This window comes from Typopeltis vanoorti, chromosome 24 (genome assembly GCF_054136105.1).
Source record: "Typopeltis vanoorti isolate ZY-2024b chromosome 24, IOZ_Tvanoo_1.0, whole genome shotgun sequence".
NCBI lineage: Eukaryota > Metazoa > Arthropoda > Arachnida > Uropygi > Thelyphonidae > Typopeltis > Typopeltis vanoorti.
In genome coordinates, this window is record NC_143572.1 from 67,741,682 (window position 1) to 67,764,958 (window position 23,277).

Genomic DNA, 23,277 nt, shown 5'->3' on the forward strand with positions numbered 1-23,277 from the left:
CACTCACATCTCTCCATAGGAATATTAATGGTTGGAATAATCTTACCGATAATCTTCTTTCTTCATAAACTTACACACAAACCTTTTTTTATAACTGTAAACACTTTAAACAGGATACGGCACTCATTAAATAAAACTTCTAAGCAATAACTGAATTAATCGTCGGTCACTATACACATAAACAAATGTTCTTGCATGAAATACTACTGATCACTTATGAATTAAGGCAATACACAATAATTCCTTAACTTAAGGTTTTATATGCACAGCTGTTCATTCTTCCTGCATTCATTTAATTCTTTAGGCAATATATTTCTAAGAACAGCTAACGGTAAACTTCAATTTTACAGCCTCTACTATTCGCTAATAACTCTGTACTTTGCTTCAAGGTTCTGTATGTCCTTGAAAGGTCGGGCCTGAAACATAACGTTAATCTCAACTCAAATATCGCTAGTCTATTTAGTACTCACTCAGCTGTCTTCCGTAGCTATAATTGTTATTCTACAATTTATTAGCTAACCGCCTCTCGACTAGTAGACTTTATTAGCTGCTTGAGTGACTTGCCGACTTGCTATTATCGAACTGTGATTGCCGAATGCTCCGATTTCAACCTAATGTCAATCCTCTCCTTTCTTTCTCTCTCTCTTAATTCCTTTAATCTCCCCTTAATCATTTAATAACTTCAGCGTTCATCGCTTATATCTCTGTTCTTCCCGCCTAAATTATTCTCGTGATTTCTTTAACTGAAAACTCTTTTCAATAGGCTTTCAACTCACGTGGTGTTCCAAAACCGTGCTGCTAATTTACATGCGTCTCCATGACAACAAAACAAAATATAATAAAATTGAGCTATTACATAACGTTCAACTTTACAAACATGAATGAATACAGAATATTTACATTTCAAATAATGTGCAGTTAAATTATCAAATACAAGTTCTTATAATATTAACATAGTAATAAATAAAATAGCTCAATAATATTTAAATACAGTCTTTTCATTATTAATACATATATCTTTGATTAAATAATTAGATATTAGACAAAATTAAAGTAGTTATATGAATATTAAATTGTAAAATAAGTTGTTTACATTAAATAACATTTACAAGTCTAGCCTTTGTGATGGAAGATCATGTTGGATTCTGAAGCAAATAATAATTACTCCAATCTCTATATATTCAGATTCCAACACTAGCAGGAATGCATAAACGCTGTTAAGTGCAACTTGAGGGCAATTATTTTTCGAAACATTCAGTGCTGTAATACCTATTTGTTATTTCTTAAAATTTACCCCTTATAAAATGAGCAAACAAAGAACAGTACTTGATTTCCTGAATATAAATACAGTAAAGGTTTTAAAGTGATATTTAAGTAAAGTTGGTTTCTCTGTTCTGATTTTTTTTGTCAATATAATCAGAAAGTAAAACAACTATTTTGAAAAAGCTTACCTATTATTATTATTATGTTACTACAATAAGGTGCCGCGAAAATATTTTAGGATACTTAGGGGGCCACGACTATTAAAAGGTTAAGAACCACTGATCTAACCTATTTACCATTTATAAGTGTATGATTGGTGGGACACTAGTGACCAGATCAAGAGATAAGATAAGGAATCGTGACTTGAATGTTTGTTGTTATAGAGTTTGGAATATTTGGAATTTCGCTGGGGCCCTCGTCTGTCAGGGACATCACGTGGTGTTTTTGGTTCGCTTATTGGATTGAGGGTGTTATTTAGAGATAAGAATCGGGACGTTATGTGTTTGGAAATTACTGGGAAACATGTCTATCTGTGATATCACATGGTGTTTTGGTCTGGCTATGGAATTGTGGGCGATATTTTTGAGATACGATATCTTGGAATTTTCCCAGGATGACACACATCCGTCATTGTCGTCACGTTTTGTCTTTGGTTGTCTATTGATGGCTGTACTAATTTTCCAATACATTTTGGGGTATTTCTTTCCTGTTAAAGGGTGGGAATTCTTAGAGAAAGTCGTGATGGCGGCAGTGTTTCGAGCTTTTCTGAATAATTTAATTATATACGGGTGTCCCTTGTGTCCCTTAAATACGCACTTTTTTTCCATAGCTCATTCTTATTTTCTTCTCTATTCATATTCTAATTCAAGTTCTTATTTTATTCATAATTCATCCGAATATTTTGATTTGTCTAAATTAAGATCTTGAAGTTCAATAAATAAATAAATAAACAAATCTTTTCTGAATTCACGGTGATTTCAAAAGTGATCTTACTTAAAAAACATACATAACACATAAACGACACTGTTTGTTCTTTTAAGTTTACACGGCGACAGTATTTCGAGCTTTTCTGAATAATTTAATTAGATGTTGGTGTCTCTACGGCATTTTAAAATAAATAAATTAAAATAAACGGACAGTTAAATGGATTACAAAACCTGTTGTTTGTATTCTAGAAATTCTAATGATAATTTAAAATTACTTACAGCTTTTCAGAATGTCTCTTCTAAATACGAATATTCCAAAAAAAAATATTCCGAAATACTTGAATTTTATATCCACACCACAACACAAACACAAAAACAACAGAACGGCATTTCTGTAAATAATGAAATAGTTGAGTACTTCTTCCTCTAGATTTCAGCCCATAGGATCGTGCTATTTTATTGTCATGAGAAATATTCCCCCAACGAGCGGTTACTACAAATCGCGGTTTTCTTCAAAGGGGTCTTTTATGAAGTTAAAATGAATCATATCCATAAATTGCGGTATTGTTCGAATGGTATAATTTTCCCAAGTTTGGATATTTCTCAATACATATGACTAAGTGATTAGCATTCAGATGATTGTGATGATACATATCCTAAATTTATTCATTCTTCGTTCCCGTGGGAAATTATTGCTGTAGTAAATTAATGCTTACATTTATTTTTATAAAACCCATTGACTATTAATTTTACCTGTGATTCCTTGTGCTCTTAAGCTATTTCTGTAACTGAAATTTATTTATTTTGTTTATTTTTTTCTTTAGCATTAATAAATTTAAGTAATGGACATGCGACAAACAATGTATTGAACTCGCCGTAGTGTTTTCTTTTAGAAATTTCTTTTTCCAGCAAAACAAACAAATAGTTATTTCTTATTATTTTAAATGAATGTTAGCTCTGTAATATATGCTTTGTTAATTTCTATGTTACCTTTTTTGACTTTAATATTATTAACAAATTGTATTTACTGAATCTAACATAAAGAAATTAAATAAAGTGAAAAAGACAGGTATCTACATATATAATTTAATAAAATGTTACTTTTCAGGTGAAATATTCCCCACTAAAATTCTGCCTATTAATTTAATACCCATTTCCTTTTGCTTCCAAGAGTTGACACAGTTTCATTGAGTGGATTTTAAAAAAAAGTCTCTGGTTAATTTGGGCCATGAAATTTTACAAGGAGAAAAAAAAAATGTTATGGTCTTACTTAAATTGTATAACACATTAACGACACTCAATTTGTTCATTTAAATTACACATTTTATTTGAATGATATATTATTTACAAATTGTATTTACTCAATCTAACATACAGAAATAAATAAAGTGAAAAATACAATATCTTTTATTCCTTAATCTTCTTATTGTTAAATTCCCACTGTTGTTCAAAGATTCTTCCCATGCTTGTGGAATTGTCATCATGTGGTTTTTGATAATGAGACTCTCATCTGAAAATTAATTTTCATCTGGTGATTGTTGGGAATTTATTACTGTAGTAATATTAAGGGTTGCATATTTATATTTTTGAAACCAGTACATATACTTCTGAGAATTATTAAAAGCACAGAATCTTTCGTTATGGTTCCAAAATCATTTAAAAGTACACGTTCTGTTTTCACGTTTTGGGCATCCAATTTCATTTAAATCAAGAACAGGCCTCTCTATTAACCTGGTTAATGTTTTTGATTTTTCTCTTCCTTTGGCGAGTAATATTTCATATTTGCATGTTGATTCTCTCATCCAATTTCTTAGTTTGTCCAGAGATACAGAACCAATTTCCTATTTCAGCTGATGGCTATATTTTATTAACCGAGAATTCTGTTTTTTAACTCTTTCCGGTAATTCTTTCCAATTTCCAATATAAAATTCAACTATTTTGGAATATTTTTTGCAATATTCGTATTTAGAAGAGCCATTCTGGAAAGCTGTAAGTAATTTTAAATTATTATTAGAATATCTGCTATACATACAAAAGGATTTGTAATCCATTTAACTGTCCGTTTATTTTAATGTGTTTATTTTAAAATGCTGTAGAGACACCAGCATATAATTAAATTATTCAGAAAAGCTCGAAATACTGTCACCGTGTAAATGTAAAAGAACAAACAGTGTCGTTTATGTGTTATGTATGTTTAAGTAAGATCACTTTTGAAATCACCGAATTCACACAAGATTTGTTTATTTATTTATTTATTGAACTTTAAGATCTTAATTTAGACAAATCAAAATATTCGGATGAATAAAATATGAACTTGAATTAGAATATGAATATAGAAGAAAATGCGGATGAGCTATGGAAAAAAAGTGTCTGTTTAAGGGACACCAGTATATAATTAAGTTATTCAGAAAAGCTCGAAACACTGCTGCCATCACGACTTTCTCTAAGAATTATCAACCTTTAACAGGAAAGGAATACCCCAAAATTTATTGGAAAATTAGTACAGCCATCAATAGACAACCAAAGACAAAACGTGACGACAATGACGGATGTGTGTCACCCTGGGAAAATTCCAAGTTATCTTATCTCAAAAACATCAAACGATGTTTTTGAGTTTGATATCCTATTAAAAACATATATAAAGACATTAAAAACTCTGCAGATTTTGTTTCTAAAATCAAGGATATCAAACTTAAAAAAACAGATTTAATGCCAGTTTCGATATTGTTTCTCTCTTTACAAATGTACCTGCTCAAGAAATCCTCAATCTTCTCAAGAACAAATTATTAAAACAACTTTTTGCTCTTCTCTCCGATTGCATAAAGTCAGGATACTTCAAATATGACAATAAGATCTACTTACGAAACTCAGGTCTGGCAATCGGAAGCCCGCTCTCTCCGATTCTCGCGGATATATTTCTCAACGATTTAGAAGAAAAACTATTATCTCATTCCATCTTAAACCAAAATTCTGGTATCACTATATTGATGATATTTTCCTCATCTGAGAAGATGGTGCCAACAACCTCAATTTATTTTTAGACCACCTAAACAAGTGCCATGAAAAAACTCTTTTGCCTTCGAACTGGAATCAGATGACTGCCTTCCCTTTTTTAGACCTGAAACTTACCAGATTTGCTGAGAGTATTAAAGTCTCAATTTTTAGAAAGCCTACTCATACTGATAGATACCTTCATGCTTCGGCCCATCACTATCCCCCCCACAAAAATTTGGTATTATTTCCACCTTAGCTCACCCAGCCAAATCATTACTTACAGAAGAAACAGAAATTGAAAATGAACTCCTTTTTCTTAAAAAACATTTTTATTAATAATGATTTCGCTCCGAAGAAAATTGACAAATTTCTTTCCCCCAGTCACTCAACTACTTTTGAAGATCCCTCTTCCCCAAGAGCCTTCATCTCTTTGCCTTACATCAGCTCTCTTTCACCAAAACTGGCAAAGATTCTCAAGAAGTTTAACTTCAAAATTTGCTTCACTACGCATCCAAAACGTCGTTCAATACTTAGCAAACCTAAAGAGAAACATCTTCCAACTCAGTTTCCAGGAGTGTACAAGATTTTATGTGATTGTGGAAAGCCATACTATGGCCAGACTGCTAAATCCATCCTTATACGTTTGGAAGAACACCGTAGAGATATCTCCTATAACAGGACTAGAGCTAGCGCTCTCTCTAGCCACGTTCTCTTTTCAGCTAACTCAGACGAAGGCCACCAATACATTGTGAACTGGACTCAAACTTCTAACATCCATATGTGCTATGATAAACTCGAGAAAAAGATTGTCAAATCTAGGGAAATTTCTCTTAGATTCCTCTCATATCAACAACAGCCCGAGTTTCAATCTCTTTGACGCACACGCTGACTCTGTTCAGTACTGGCGCACTCGCGACAGCGCGTAGTATACGTTAGTAGATTTTTCCCAGCAGACTGTTTTCTCTGCTAATCCTAATGATGATAACCAAAGTCACAAAGTCTGCTGGGAAAAATCTACGAACATCTTCCGTTGCAGTGACGAAATAGAGAGAAAAATTGTGGAATGTAGAGAAATCATCTTCAATCCTGTTTATCTAAATAACAACTTAAGCTACAACCTCCCAGATAGTCATTCAGCTGTAATCATGTACTGGAGTTCACGTGATGCAGCAAACACGCACTCTCCCAATAATGCAATAAACGAAAGAACAGCTTCAAATACAACTACAACGTTTTCATGCTAATTATGTATAAAGACTGTCTGTGTTGTTCATAGTCTTTTAACCCTCAATGTTTAGTGTTTTTTCTTTTATAATGTCACCTGAAGAAGGCTGTTACAGGCCGAAACTAGTAGTGTGTTTATATTAAAACCTTTTTACTTAAATCTCGGTTCTAGTCATTTAATTCTTCATAAAAAAATTCAAAAAAAAATATATATATATATTATATATATATATATATATATATATATATATATATATATATATATATATATATATATATATATATATATATATATATATATATATATATATATATATATATATATATATATATGTAAGTGTATGTGTGTGTCTGTGTGTACCCTGTAGCAAAAATATTCCAGAGTCTGTTGAAAAAGCTCAGGTAGGGAAGAACGTGTGTTGTAAATGAAATTAGAGATCATAAAGCTGATATGAAACTGTAGAAGAAGATATCCTTGCTTAATGGTAGGATTACTTCGAAAAATTGCTAAATGAATCATGCAATGATCATGCAATTAGGAATACTTATCCATACATGAAGTTGAAGAAAAAGTTGACGAAGAAGTCGACCAGAAGTACTCAAGTATGGAAGTATAACAGTCTTACAGTGGATGCACTGCATAGTTCAGGACGTCGTGGGACTAATTCCGGATGATTGGAGTAGAGCTCTCATAGTACCCATATACAAAAGGGAAATAAAACCGAATGTGAGAATTACAGAGGCATTTCCCTGCTGAGTTGCTAGCAGTATTTATGCAAGTATACTTGAGAAATGGTTGAGAAGGATTGTGGGAGGGAAGCTTGGTGAAGAACAAACTGAATTCAGGCCAAATAGAGACTGTTAGGATCAGATTTTCACTTTACGATAAATAGTCGAGAAATCATGGGAATATAACATTTAATATATATTAAATATAAAGATCTGTATTTATGTGTTCTAGATCAGGAAAGGGCATATGAGAAGGTGAGAAGAGGAAAGCTGTTCAAACTGTTACAGTTATATGGTGTCAATGGGGCATTATATCAAGCAATACTTTGTCTTTATTTGAGTTGTAAGTTAGCAGTTAAAATTGAAGAATAGAGGAAGATGGTTTGATGTTAAATCTGGTGTCACACAAAGATGTACATTACCCCCCCTCTGTTATTACTTATTATCTATATGAATCACATTATGAAGTAAAGTGGTATTAAACATGATATCAGAATTGGAGATGTTAATATCAGCTCTTTGCTTTATGCGGACGATGTTATACTTCTAAATAATTCCAGTACAAGTCTGCAAGATATAGTGAATAACCGTTGTAATACACTTTGTATGAAAATCTGCAATAACAAGACAAAGACAATGAAAATAAGCATAAACAACTGCTTGGAAAATATCGACGGCATCGTGAATTCAGAACATACAGAACATGTAAAACATTTTAGTTAATTGGGCACAATATTTTGTGAGGTTAGTAAATTAAATATGGAAATAAACAACAGAATCAATAATGCCGCTATGGTAGAAAGACAACTAAATAAATTTATATGGAATCAGGGAGAAATTAATCATAATACTAAATTAGCTGTATCCGAGTATTATGGATCGGACAGCTGGGTTAGAAATGAAACACTTAACCAAAGACCAGAGACTACAGATATAAGAGTCCTGAGAAAGATAATCAGCGTGAACATATGACATCAATGGTAATATCATATTAAAAACGAGGATATTAGGAAAGAATTTTACATTGTTAGAATCCAGGGATGCATTAGGAGAACTAATCTCAGGTGGTATGATCACTTAATGAGAGACGGAAGATTAGCAAAACAAGTGTTCTCTGCTAGGTTGGCAGGAAAAAAATCCAGACGAGGACCAAGATATAGGTGGATTGATAGAGTAAAAGGTGACTTAGAAGACAGAAATATAAGATCTGATAATGTTGGGATCTGACGGATAACAGATTAATTTGGAGAAAAATTGTTGATAGGAAGTTATCAAACACATCTCCCGGCACAAACACATCTCAACAATAGCTTCTTTGGCATCCTAAAAATTAGGCCCTTTGTTTCGTTCGAGATGCTATTTTACATCCAGGGAGCTTACAAACCCCATATCCGCCGATGCTTAGAATACTTCTCACACGTCTGCGGTGTAGAATAAACTTTGTCTGAAAATGCTTTCGCTGTCAGGTATTGTCAGAGAAAGCAACTTTCAGGGAAAAGCAATTCGGTTCACAGAAGATCTCTTCCTTACAGATTCACTTCGACTTCTATCTCACAGACGCAGCGTTTCACAAAAATTCGATGGTTGTCGTTCCACTGCGCTGACAACTGTCATTCCTCTACTTTCTGTTGCAGCTTTTAATAGAACAGCAACAGCAAACACACCGAAGTTGCTTTTCTTCGTCTTCCTTTATTCATTCTAAATCCATTATCTGGTAGAACAGCCAAGAAGTATTTCCAACAGCCACAACCTGAAACTCTTAAAAAATTCAATTAATTTTTATTTGATTCCACACCTGCACTCCAGAAATGGAGCTAATCTAGTTGTTGTTCCTTACCCGCAAAAGGTTACATGCAAACCTATAACGGATGGATTAAGGATTTCTCTTTTTTATTAACGTTATACATTTTAGGTATTTTTAATTTATATTTCATATAGTTCCGGAAACCCTGCTCTTTTCCAAACTACATTTCAAGCCACTTCAGGCCTCCAATAAGCGCGGTGGGTAGTCTCACACCGAGAGATGAAATTCATCTCCCAACGAAAGACAATTACAAACATCCATGCTCATGGTGGAATTCGATGCACCAACTTGTAGACTAGAGAGTGGGTACGCTAATGCTGACATCGTTTTTTAATGGGAACAGATAGACAGAAAGGGGAAGGTTACTCTTTTCCACATCACCTCTGCGGAATAGTATGAGGCGTGATTCTTTAACGTGGTATCTCCAGTAAGCCTATTCCACGAATGAATAAATTTAAAAAATTGTTAACAAAACAGGTGAATATAATATTTCATACAAAGTACTATTCGACGATTTGATGTCGTGAATTAAACAAACAATGCTTCTATTAGAAAATAAATTTATAAAACGGAGGCTTAGAAAAAAATACATAAAAAATTAGCTAAAATAACTTTATTTACTTTTCGCTTACCAGTGAATTACGTTTATTGAATTGTTTCACAAGTATCCTTTTAATTTTTATACATACAATCAGAACCTTTCGATGGGGAAAGAATGAAATATTTGCTGATGTAGATAAAGTACTGAAATCACCACTACTGCTACGATTTCTTAACGACACGTGAGGCTCGTATTCTGGGAAACCATCGTTCCATCGTCACACTTTAATTCATTCATTTACTAAATTTACTCTTTAGTAAATGAAAGAATTACAGTGTGACGTCATTAGTACAGGCCACAACAATTGCGATGCAAAAGCGATGTTAAACTTCATTCCAAAGTAATAAATACTTTATTATTATGTTAATCGCATTATGACGTCACAATAAATTGCTCTCCTGAAATTGCTATAAATATGGCAGTTAGTTCTCTGCTCTCCACGGCGAAGAATGCTGTGAAGAGATGCTGTCCTAATATGGACCAATTTTCTCTTGGTATTCTTGTTTGGAGTGGAAAGAATGCGAAAGCAGATGACTCTTTATAAGAGTCATTTGGAATTTTAGTTGATAGTCGTCTGCAATTAGGTGTTTCTCACACCTACTTCCAGCCGACTCTCTAAATGTGTTTTTCATAGAGTTTTGGTCATACTGAAGTAGATGTTATTTCTGACAACTTCATGTAGACTACTCTTTATGAGGGACTCAAATACAGTTTTGCTGAACTGAAGTAGGTGTTATTTCTGACTTGCTTTCAAAGAAAAATCAAACATTTTTATTTCTACCCAAATCAAGCCCGTTAGAAGTTTGCAAACGAAATGTTTGATGTTTTAATGAAAGACGGGATTGTTATTTCGGGGTCCCCCGTGATTACTCTCCCGTTATTGCATCACGGTTATGGTTCCAGGGGCAGTTGGTCATCCGGTGACCAACTTGTCCTCGTTGTTGCAGTAGAAGTTGGAGTGGCAGGACGGTTGGCAGTTGGTTTGCTACAGAGGAGAAGGGAGAATTAGGTTTTCGAGGTCTAATAAAAAGGCCCAGGTGGAGTCTCGGTAGTACCGGGCTATCCTTGCACTTTGCCTATGCTTTTTTCCAGTCTGTTTCGAACGAGTCGACGCTTTGATGCAGGATGGTAATCTCGTAATCCCGTAAGAATAATCACATTTATTATTGATTTCGGCAAACGGAACAACACCAGCTGTTCGTTCGGAGGTGTGGTGTGGCAGTGGCCCCTACCCAGTTTCTGTGTTCTGAATTTCTGCAAGCATTCAAAAATAGTCGGAGAAAATGACTTCTATTTTCTTTGGGGTGGGATGGTGGGTGAATATTCTTAACAGCATATTTGCAGATTAATCTAAGAGATTAAAGTTTTTAATGACATCAAATCTAAATTTTCTTGGAACAATAAGCGGAAAGGTGGTCGCACGTTTTTCGTTGTAATAAAGGAATACTTGCCAATTGTAGAAATACTTTCTTGTAATTTACTTAAATACAAATTAATAGCTTGGTAAGTTGAGAGATACATTGAACTTTGAATAGAGGTTTTAATATGTTCCTAGTGTCTAATTTCATACATCTGCTATTTGATTTTTTGATTTTGATTTTTGTTTTCTATTTGAGTGGTTTGCATTTACTGCATAAAGCCGAATTCTGCTTTAGGCTTAATTTTTCTGTATATGGCTCTTCTAGGATATAATTTGATATTTCATTATCGTATATATCAATAATTCCTCGTTAATTCTATTCCTCGCGGTAGAGGAAAACATTTTTATCTTGTAGTTCAGGGCGGGAAATTCAAATAATGGCCAGTTAACCAGTCTCTCTACCTATAATTTAGTTTTATTTCAGTTCACTGTCAATTCAAATATTTTTGCATAGTTTGTGTTACCACTCCTTGGATAAAGATGAATCTATGAATACTAATAACGACTGCATAGCTGAGGCTACTGAGAAAGAAGTGTTTTTCGTAAAATGATAAATGTTAAATATGTTAATTCTACTAATGGAATCAAATGCGTTTGTGAAGTCTATGAAAATGAGGATAAGAGGAATATTCTTTGGAATCTTTTACAAATCTTCTTACATTGTGAATGTGTTCTAATATACTTCTGTTCTTTAGGAATCCTGGTTGGTTTTTCCTTAGTAGTGGGAAAATGTAAGGTTCTATACGATTAAGAATCATTTTATTGTAAAGTGTTAGAGCTGTAGGTAATTCCACAGTGGTTTTTTTGTTTGCTAAGTGCTGTTTGGAGTTCGTAAAGAGTGGGGTTATTGCAGTTTACAAGAATTTCTTCAGTTATTTTGATTCTTGGCCCGTAATTTGTGAAATGTTTTTAATGATAAGTAGACTTTTAAAGTGTTTTTTTATTCTGATAATTTTTTCTTTGACTTCCTTAATTTTACCATCTTTATCTTTAATTCTTAATTTTCTTCGGTTTCCTTTCTTTGTTACTAAGATGTTTCACAATCTGAAAAGCTTCTTTGGTCTTATGGTTTCTATGATAATCCTCCAAAGTTTGACATACGTTTTGCATGTGGAATTCTTTCTCTCTTTTTAAGGGACTCATATGCTTGGTTATTTACTGTCTCGACGTTTTGCTTTATCTATTCACTGTTGTGTTGTCTCATTCTTAGCTCGATTTTTCTATAATTAAAGGAATTCTTTATTACGAGTTTTCTTCTAGTTTAGGGATATGCATATCGAGTGATTTTTTGAAGCTGCTTTGAATAAATCATTGAAGTTGTTATTTTCACTGTAATTACTCGATATTTAGTCGTTTTTAAATGGCTTTATATTTATTTTGGGTTGCGGAATCTTCGGCTATCACATACCAACTTTGTGTAGGTAGCTGTTAGCCGAATATTGATGTGCGCACTAATAATTCTGTGATCTGAGTTAAGAAAGAAGGTGTTGTGGGCTTTATAGTTCTGTGTTGATCTAACCCAGCGGGTCTTAACCGGTGGGCCTCCCCTAGGGGGGGGCGCAGAAAATTTATATAATGTTTCTAGTTTTTAAAGTTTTGAAATCCCTTAAAATAATCAATTTTTGCCTCGTATTTTACTCGGTTTCAAACTTGTATCGTTTTATATTAATAATCCGAATTATGCAGTTTAATGCAGTAGTTTCTTTTGTGGTGGTGGATTACAAGTCGACGTTTCGCTGCAGGCAACTCTGCAAGTCGTGACATCTGCCTGCTGGATGTGGATCGTGTGATAGAAGTGATTCTCTGATGTTTTAAACAATACTAGCACGAATGCATAGAACTTAACGCTGTTACGTGCAACTTGAGAGCAATTATTTTTCGAAACATTCAGTGCTGTAATACTGATTTGTTATTTCTTAAAATTTACCCCTTAGAAAAGGAGCAAAGAAAGAATATTCTTGATTTCCTGAATATAAATACAGTAAAGGTTTAACAGTAACATATAAGTAAAGTTGATTTCTCTTTTCTGATTTTTTTTTGGCAATATAATCAGAAAGTAAAACTAATATTTTGAAAAAGCTTTCCTATTATTATTATTATTATTATTATTATTATTATTATGTTAAATAATGGGCCGCGAAACTTAGGGTACTTAGGAAACTTTCGGATACTTAGGGGGCCACGACTATTTAAAGGTTAAGGACCACTGATCTAACCTATTTACCATTTATAAGTGTAAGTGATCGATTTGGGATTTCGATCTATTTGGGTGCTCTTCTTGACCATTTCCTGTTTGACGATGAGGAAATTTGGTGTGGAGAATGATATAGTTGTAGTCATTGCAAACATCCTGAAAGCAGATGTCAATTGTGATTTGTTCTGCAGGATCGCGCCGTAGGTAGGAGGCGCCCTTGTGTAAAATTTTTTTCAGGACCCTCATAAAATAAATTTCCATGAAAACTTTTTGCGAAAAATTTTACTTTTTTAGAAGTACAAAGCAGTTTATACGCATACATAAAAATAAACGTATTTAACAGTAGTAGAACATTGTAATCACTGAAATTCATTAATAAGGAAGTTTTAATAATACAAATTTTCAAAAAAGTTTATTCCTTAATATATAAATACAAGAGAATATATATATAGCTTATTCCACTCATTCACTACTCTCCAAGTAAAAAACCTAGCTCTAACACCCTTGTCAACCACGCCCTTGCCCAGCTTCCATTCATGGCCCCTAGTCCTCCTACCACCAGTCATATTTTCAAAAATATCTTCTCGATCAATCTTATAGAAACTCTTCAGTAATTTGAATGTCTCAATCGTATCACCCCTCCTTCCCCTATCGACCAATTTCTGCAACCCACAAATCTTTAACCTATTCTCATAAGGTTCATTCCACAGACCTGCTATCATCTTGGTCACTCGTCTCTGGACCCACTCCACTTCCTCCCCATCACGAAGAAACCCTGGTGCCCATAACTGGGCACAGTAGTCCAGATGAGGTCTTATCAAGGCTCGATACAGAGGAACAAAAACTTGTTTGTCTCTGCATGTTAAAGTATTTTTCAGAAGCTAAGTGATTTTTTGAGTTGTTTTAGTCACTTTTCCAATGTTCCCCTTAAAGGTCCACTCCCTATCCACCAACACTACCAAATCTCTGGCCTCATCAATCTCCTGGAGTACGGTTCCACCAATGCGATATACTGCTGCTATTCTTTTCACACCAAAGTGCATAACCTTACACTTTGGCACATTAAATTGACATCCAATTTTCCTAGCCCAATCATCCAAACTATCCAAATCAACCTGTAAAAGTTTGACATCATGTACACTCATAATTGCTCTACCCAACTTTGCATCATCAGCAAACAAGCGAACACTTCCTCTCAAACCTTTCCTATATCATTGATGAACAAATTGAAAAGCAGTGGTCCAAGAACAGAGCCCTGTGGCACTCCACTAGTCACAAGCCGTCTTTTAGACCCCACTCTTGAATAAACCACTCTCTGGTATCTCTCCTTCAACCACCCTCCTATCCATCTCACCAACCCTATATCTATCCCCATCTGCTCCAGTTTACTGATTAGGGTTCTATGTGGTATCCTATCAAAAGCGTTGGCAAGGTCCAGTAGTATTACTGTAAACCCATTACCCCTATCCAGTTCAGCCGTCACTGTGTTATAAAACGTGAGCAAGTTACTGAGGCATGATCTACCCTTCACAAAACCATGTTGTCCCACATTCAATGTCCCATTTTCATCTATCCAGTCCTATATTCTTTTCTCGACTAATTTCTCTAAGACCTTGACAGTGATTCCTGATATGCTAATCGGTCGGTAATTTTCAACAGCAGCCTTGGAACCACCTTTATGCAGCGGAACTATTTTCCCCTTTTTCCACCCCCTCGGGACTAACCCAGACCCGAGACTCAAATTAAACAAAATGGTCAAGGGTACTGACAATTCTTTAGCTGCTTCTCGTACAACACGAGCTGGTATACCATCCAATCCCACAGATGTATTGACATTGAGGTTATGCAATAGACTACTCACCTCCACTTCATTCACTACAATTCCCGTATAATCTACTGGTTTATTCGTTTCTGCAATGTCACCACCTGGATGATATATTCTTGCAAAGTGCTCACTCAGTAACTCAACTATATCGACTGATTCAGTTACCTCCCTACCATTGGCATTCTTTAAAAGCATTCTGCCATGTACATTTTTCCTTTTACTTGCTACATACCTAAAAAACTGTTTAGGATTCTCTTTAGCCTGCATGGCCAATGCTCTTTCGTAATCCTTTTTCGCTTTTCTTACCACACTCGTTACCCTTCTGGCTGCGCTTTATACCGTTCATGTGCCTGCCGGTCACCTTTCTCCTTAAATTCCCTCCATAGTTGTTTCTTTTTTTGCAGCTCAAGCTCAATGGTGTTATTCATCCATTTAACCCCTACTTGATTTATTATTCGGACTCTAGGTATACAGTCAGCCATTGCTTCATGCAAACACTTCTTAACTACCTCCCTTGCACTATCGACTTCTAGTCCTTGCAGTTGTACATGCCATGGCACTGAACCAATCAAACTCCTAAGCTTGTCATACTTTCCAGCCCGATAATTCCACATGTACCCTGTCTTAATTGAAAATTCTACACCTTTAGCCACCTCCCAAGTTAAGACCCACCCTATGATCACTCTCACCAATTGGTGGCAATGTGGTCATATTTGTTACAGCCAAATCCTCAGATGATATTGCTAGGTCAAGTACTCTCTGACTCCTAGTATTTTCCATTACATGTTGTCGCAGTAATGATCGCTATATAGTTATCCCTTAATAACCACATAAAATCCAATTCCTTCTTCCCGTGTGTCCTCTCCTCACTCCAATCAATGCGACCATAGTTGAAATCTCCCATAATAATTACTCTCCTTCCACTCATTTCTTCTATTTGCTTGTGCATACTTTCACCACCATCTTTTCCATCACCTGGTCTATAGCAGCACCCAATTGTATATTTAGTTCTGCTAGCCACAATCTCACACCAAATGGCCTCAAATGTGCTCTTTTCTCTATCCTGCAATTCAACTTCTATTCTTCTTGGCTGCAGCTCATCAGCTATCATCAATAACACCCCCCCCCCCCATTTTATTCTCCATGTCATTCCTGAACACACTGTACCCATCACATTCAATCCCACTAGCTATATCATCTACAGTCAGCCATGTTTCACTAATACCAATAACCTGTGGTCTGGAAGTGCCAACCATGGCCAAAAACTCTTCCTTCTTGTTCCTAATACTCCTAGCATTAGTGTACATGAATTTAAGACGCCCATTAGCCCCAACCCTACCTTGATGCCTTATATTAACAATCCCACTCTAATTTGTTGTCCTTATTCGCTGGCTCGGGCATATTATATTCATTCAACTGCCTCCATAAGGACTGTATATCTACCCTCCCCCACATAATAAATCTAGTTTCCCTGAATTTGCGCATCCACTACATTCAGCAACAGTTTCTCAAGTCTTCTTACACCGTAACCATTCAAATGCAAGCCATCCATCTTATATAGATCCTTTCACCCATCGAACTCACTCCACACATCCACAAATTCCACACCACTCGTCATACATAACCCACGCATAAATTCATTCGCAGTTATGGTGGCCTTCCTTTTAAACATTTTCACTGTCATACCGTGGCAAAAGACTAATCATTCTCTCTCTCACTCTTTTGTTTTGCTACCTCAAACAATTCATTCAGGTCTTCTATCATTTCCATTTTATCTCCTTTCAAATCATTCGTACCTGCCACAGCAATCATTTCTTTCACCCTTTCCTTTTGCTCTCTAATAGACGCAGTTACGTCCTTTATGGTCGCACGAGGTTAGTACGATTTTGTCAAATCCTCTACTAACACACCTCGTACTAACGAGTCTCCATACAGCACTCTCTCCTTCATTTTGTTCATGTTCACACTCATACGCCTATTTTCCCTGTCATACTTTTTATTATTGGGTGGTTTAATCAGTCGACCTTTGCTCATTCTCTCTAGCTGCTGTTTTTCCCTTTGTATCGCACCATTCAACAACGCGATCTCACTCATTGCATCTATCTCATCTTTTTATTCTCAGTAAAACCATTAGTACTATCATTCACACTTTCTACATTCACACTCTCACAATTCTCTGGTACAACCTCGCCGTTTCTTGTCATATCCCTATTTTCTTCATTCTGAAGTTTGACAAAAATATCACACTCACGATCCGAAATACACTTCAATTCCTCATTCTCCCTACATTTTCTACACACATTCATTCCTTTATTATCACATAACCACCCTCTGACCGCACTCCGCAAAGCGTACATTTCACAGTTAGTACACTGAATCACCTCCTTTACATTACCGTTCTTCAAAGAAGATGGCGAACCATCATTACTGGCCGCCACCGATGAAGTGGCTGGCAAACAAGTGCTGCCATCTCTTGGTACCTAATCTTAAGAATATATGAAACTGTTTTGAAATAATATGGAATCATTCTTTCGGAAATTATACATTTCTTGTATCTCATTTTCGAAAGAATAATGTATATAATTTTCGTCTTAAAATCAATTTTATTGATCTCAATAATTTTACGTTAACGCTTGCGAAATAATCAGGAGTAACGTTAGCATTTGTGAATTTATCCAAAGCGATGAATAAAATGCGTAATTGTCGAGAATGTTAATATCGCCTTAGCAATGCCACTTAAACTAACTGGAAAAATGCAGAAGAGAGAACGTATCTGCACTGACAATATAGAGACACAATTGTTTAAACAATAACAAACGAATTCACAACAGAACAATACATTCGAATTTAAATTTAAAATGAACAATGTGATTTGTATTCATTGTAAGGACATATTGTTGGTATCGTTATAGAACTATAAAAGGCCCAACCGTTGTCAGGTCTATCATACAGAGAATACGACGAAACAAGTACAACATAGAAGATGGAGAGAGAGTTTATGAAGAAATGTATTTTTACTTCCTGTGAAAATAGAAGTTTGGAACAGCTCAATCGTACGATGCTGGAATCAGATTGTATACCGACGGATACAATATGAATGAAATATGAGGTTTTTCTCCGGGATACTCCGGTTTTGTCCTCATATGATCGGATTGGCGTGGTGAGGCGCGGGATATTTCGGGCGGCTTCTTGTTGCCCAATATTAATAATTTACATACATATTCTTCTTGCAAGAATGATGTGTTGGCTAATATTCTACAGGAAGTGACGTCGGTGTTAGTTTCTGTTAGCTGACTCTACGTATCCAGTTCTGTTCTGCATTTTATAGAGTGCACAAGGAGTTCGGAGATGCTGCGTCACTAAGTAATAGCGGAAACCCACCAAAGTAATTTTTCCTAAGTTAGTTAACAGTATCACGATAAAATTGGCGCCATCGGAAATATTATGTGGTTATTAACGACACTTTTCGCTATTGGCTTGTCGTATGACGCAGTCAATCATTGTAAGCCACCTGAGGGCCCAATGCGGCGAATGAAGGTCAAAGGTAGCAAAACTGTTGCAGATATGTGAGGACGTGGAAGTGGCTGGGCGTTTTAAAATGAAACCAAATCAGCATTGGAAAAGAAAAATAAATTCTTAAAATCGTTGAAAATTATATGTGCTGTCTGAGATTATGTCTTCAATTTCATTAAGATTCCTTTCCTCCGGTTAATCCTCTCTTTTACAACTAAATATTATTATTATTATTATTATTATTATTATTATTATTATTATTATTATTATTCTACTAAAATACAAATTGATAAAACTGATCTCTTGGAAGAGAAAATAACGATCTTATATGCATTGCAATCTTAGAACACAAAATACTGGCAGAAAACATTTATGTCACTATGCAGCTTTGATAAAAACATTATTTTTATGCGAACTAAAGGTCAGTCAGAAATACGTACCGTATGACAAGACCTCAGACAACTAATTATATCACATATAAAAGCAATAATCGCTATGGAAAGGCCACACGAAACTTCTACATCTCAGACATGATAAACAAACTACCATTTGAATACAGAAACCTTACAAACTACAATAGCCTGAAAAGAGCTCTAAGGACATACTACGAACAAGAAACACGCACCCAAAATACCATATTAATGAAACACAATATATTCGCTCAGGCTTCCAGTTCAATGCCACATCAGTACATTGAAAGTGTGTGTGTGTGTGTGTGTGTGTGTGTGTGTGTGTGTGTGTGTGTGTGTGTGTGTGTGTGTGTGTGTGTGTGTGTGTGTGTGTGTGTGTGTGTGTGTGTGTGTGTGTGTGTGTGTGTGTGTGTGTGTGTGTGTGTGTGTGTGTGTGTGTGTGTGTGTGTGCGTGCGTGCGTGTGCGTGCGCGTGCGCGTGCGTGTGCGTGCGCGTGTGCGTGTGTGTGCGTGCGTACTTGCGAGCCTACGCGTGTGAATTTCTCATTCATAGATTTCGTTTCTTGCCAACAGCAAAAATACCAATAAATAATAACCAACTGATGTCATCCTCAGATAAGCTTACAAATAAGCTTTGAGGATGAAAGCAGAGAAATTAATTTTCATCCAAGAGATGTATCATATGTAATCAAATGCACGTAATGTACGTATCACATGTAAACCAATGTATGTAATGTATATAATACATGTAAACATAAAATACATATGTAATGTGTGTAATAACTGTAACAAAAGTATGCAACCTAGAGTGATTATATACACTGATATTGTATATATAGAGTGTAAAATTGCAAAGAAACATTTGTAAAAATCATCATTATGAATACTATAATAATATACGTTGTAAACACTTATTGTTATTATTATTATCTAAAAAAATTTTATATACGAGAAAGTATTTGTTATGCATAATTGTCTTCATATAATGTATGTAATTTATCTGAGAAATAATAAAATTTCAAAAATTATTATTATTATTATTATTGAGCATTAACGCACTAAAAGACAGCAACACAATTTGAAGAAAGAGACATCTGAACTCCGTCAAGAACTTCATTCTATAAAATTACAATACGAACGTTTAAATCAGCAACAACATAAAGAAGATCTTGTCATAAACGGTCTTCCTGAAACTGCACCTACAGAAAACCTCAGAGACGTGGTTTTAAAATTAGGCCATGTAATTGATATACCCCTACAGCTTAACGACATTCAGACGTAAATCGGATTCCTAGGAAGAGCAAAAACCAAGGCTTCCCACGACCTGCACCAGTCATAATTCGTCTTAAAAGCAAGTCCAAAAAAGACAATCACATAAAAGCCAGCAGGCAGAAAAAACCAGTTGCCAAGGACTTGAACGCACAGCAAGACAATACACCAATCTTCCTATCCGAATATTTAACACCATTCAACCAGAATCTGTTGTACCAAGCAAGAAAAGCAAAAATGGAAAAATTTACCAATTTTTGTGGACCAGAGATGCCAAGATATTCATAAGGAAGTCACAAACTTCAAAGCCGATACAAATTAAAAGCACAGAAGACATAGAAAGGCTGCCACTGTGAAGAAAAAAGCCTCCTAAATAGTTCAAAAAGAAGCCCACAATAAAAAAAAAGAACGTGAACCATCAAAGACAGATGCAATAACACAGGATATATCGGCAATTTCATTTTGATCTGACCTTTCAGATCATTCATTTGACCTCCCAAAGATCTGCCTACTTCCAACACAGCAACCAAATCAATAACAAATATACGTATGTATAACCAGTATCACCCTCAGATAAGCTAATTACAAAGCTTCGAGGGTGCAGTTGAGTTACATCCCAGTACTAGTAGTATTTATCTAACATTATTCACTTAACATTTTGTAATGAATTCTAGTAGTAAACAGAAAATGTGATAGTAATACTTCATTACATATTTAAGTTTAAAATTATATATTTAATTTACAATTTAAATTTTTAAAAAATTATTATTATATAAACTGCAACATAAGTAATATTGTTTAACTTGTGAGTCATTAACAATAAACACGATTACTATGATTATTATTAATGTAATAATACACACTTTTTACTCTTGTGTCAATGAGAAATTCTGCAAATGATAATGATATTAAGAGTAATTATAATTCTTATTGAACCATTTTGCAAAAAAAAAAGGTGCATTGTTGCCTAAATGTTAGTATATTCATGTAATTATTTGAGAGATAATAAACTAAAAAAAAAAAAAAATATTTTATTATTATTATTATTATTATTGTTATTATTAAAATTAATTTTAACAATATCAACACCACATTCTTCTTTTAAACCACAGAAATCTGCCCTCTCTCAACATGGAATTGAAAATCCAAACCATAGGATCCATTGGGAAAAGTCTACACTTTTACATAGATCTTTATATAAACATGAACGTTTATGCAAAGAAAGTTCTGCCAACGACGTTCTTAATATTCCGAAAGTATGGGAAATTGTCATGCAAAATTGTGTTACATAATTTTTTTTCTGTTACACGTTACGCACGTTTAATGAGATTCTATTGTAATCATGCGCTCGAACTGTATGTTATTCCTATTATTCTTTTAAACTACTGTACTGATGATGTCCTGAGATATTGATGAAATATTTACAATTAAATAATTTTCACTGTGGTTAATACGTGCGTTTCTTTTAATTATGATCGTATCACAGGTTTCGTTATTTAAAAAAAAATATTATTATTATCTGAGACCTCGAGGGAGTCAAGGACTCATTGAGGGATGCTTTAAGTGACCCAACCGAGCTATCATACCTACCCTTGAATTCATTCACACTAGATGCACTCACTACCTGGAAGGGCAAATTATTCCACTCACTCACTGATCTCTGGTGGAAAATCTAGCTCTTAACTCTTTCATAAGTGAGAACAACCTGAACTTCTGCGGATGCCCCGTGTTCTCTCCCCGCCTTCCATGTAACTAAAAATTTCATCAGGTGAAATTCTATAAAACTCATTTAAAAGTTTATAGACCTCTATCATATCACCCAGTTTTTCCTGTTAACCAGAATCTGCAATCCACATACTCGCAATCTGTTCCCATAATCTAAATCCCATAATCCGGATATAATCTTTGTAACCCTTCTTTGCAACCCTTCCTACAGCTTCTTTATCCCCTTGGAAGCCGGGAGACCAATCTGCGCACAGTAATCCAATTGCGGTGTAATTATAGCCTTATAAAGAGGTAAAATACTTCCTTATCCTTACATATCAAAGTGGGCTTGAACATAGCAATTATCCTCTGAATTGTATTTGCAACGATTGCTATGTAACCTTTGAACTTTAAATTCTTATATAGCAGTACTCCAAATTCCCTTGCCTCTTCCTTTCCTTATAGCATAAGCCCACTAATATACTATGCGCTGGAACTCTAATCAGCCAAAGTGCATGATTAAAGTTCAACTTTGTATTCAGTGTAAGTGCATAACGTTACACTTACTAACATTACCCTGACAGCCATATTCGTTTTCACCAGATTTCCAGTGTATTGAAATCATTTTGTAATTGTTGAATATCAGTAACTTCCTGATTGCCTTGCCCATCTTCGTGTCATCAGCAAACAATTACAAATCTGATGATAGACCCTGATTGATGTCAGTGATGTACGGATTGAACAATAATGGCTCAAGGACTGAACCCTGAAGTACACCACTGGTTACCTAAAATCTCGCTGATTCACACCCACTCTGTTACTGTCTGAATTGTGTTAATTCTGTTACTCTCTGAACCAGACTTTCTCTATCCTTGTCTGTAAAATTAGTTTACATCTTCCCCGATTTTCCGTCTTTCTTCTGCTTCTTCAAATCCGCTTCCACTTTTTCATTTTACTGCGGATAGTTTATCGCTCTGTTTAAATAATGCACAATTTGTTATAAATTGCGGTAAAGTATTTTTAATTACGCAAATACTTTGAAAACCTTTATACAATGATTATTATTATGTTCATTATCGACAGACAACTCATCCCCTACCCTGCAAATGGTGTGGCGAGTGCGAGGTGAACGTCCTTTGCCAGAGTGCATCACCTGCATTATGAAGTTCGGAGGTAGAGTTCTGATGATATGGTCCTGTTTTTCCTGACTTGAATTCAGGCATCTGTTTGTGGTGCCGAATAGTGCATTCCAACCGAGAGGGATCTGAACATTCTGGACAATGCAATGCAATGCTGCATTGTGGCGTCTCTACTGAACTGACCATTTTCTCCTTCAGCAAGACAAGGCACCATGTCATAAACGTCACCGTACTGGACTGCCCTCCACAGAGCTCTGATCTGA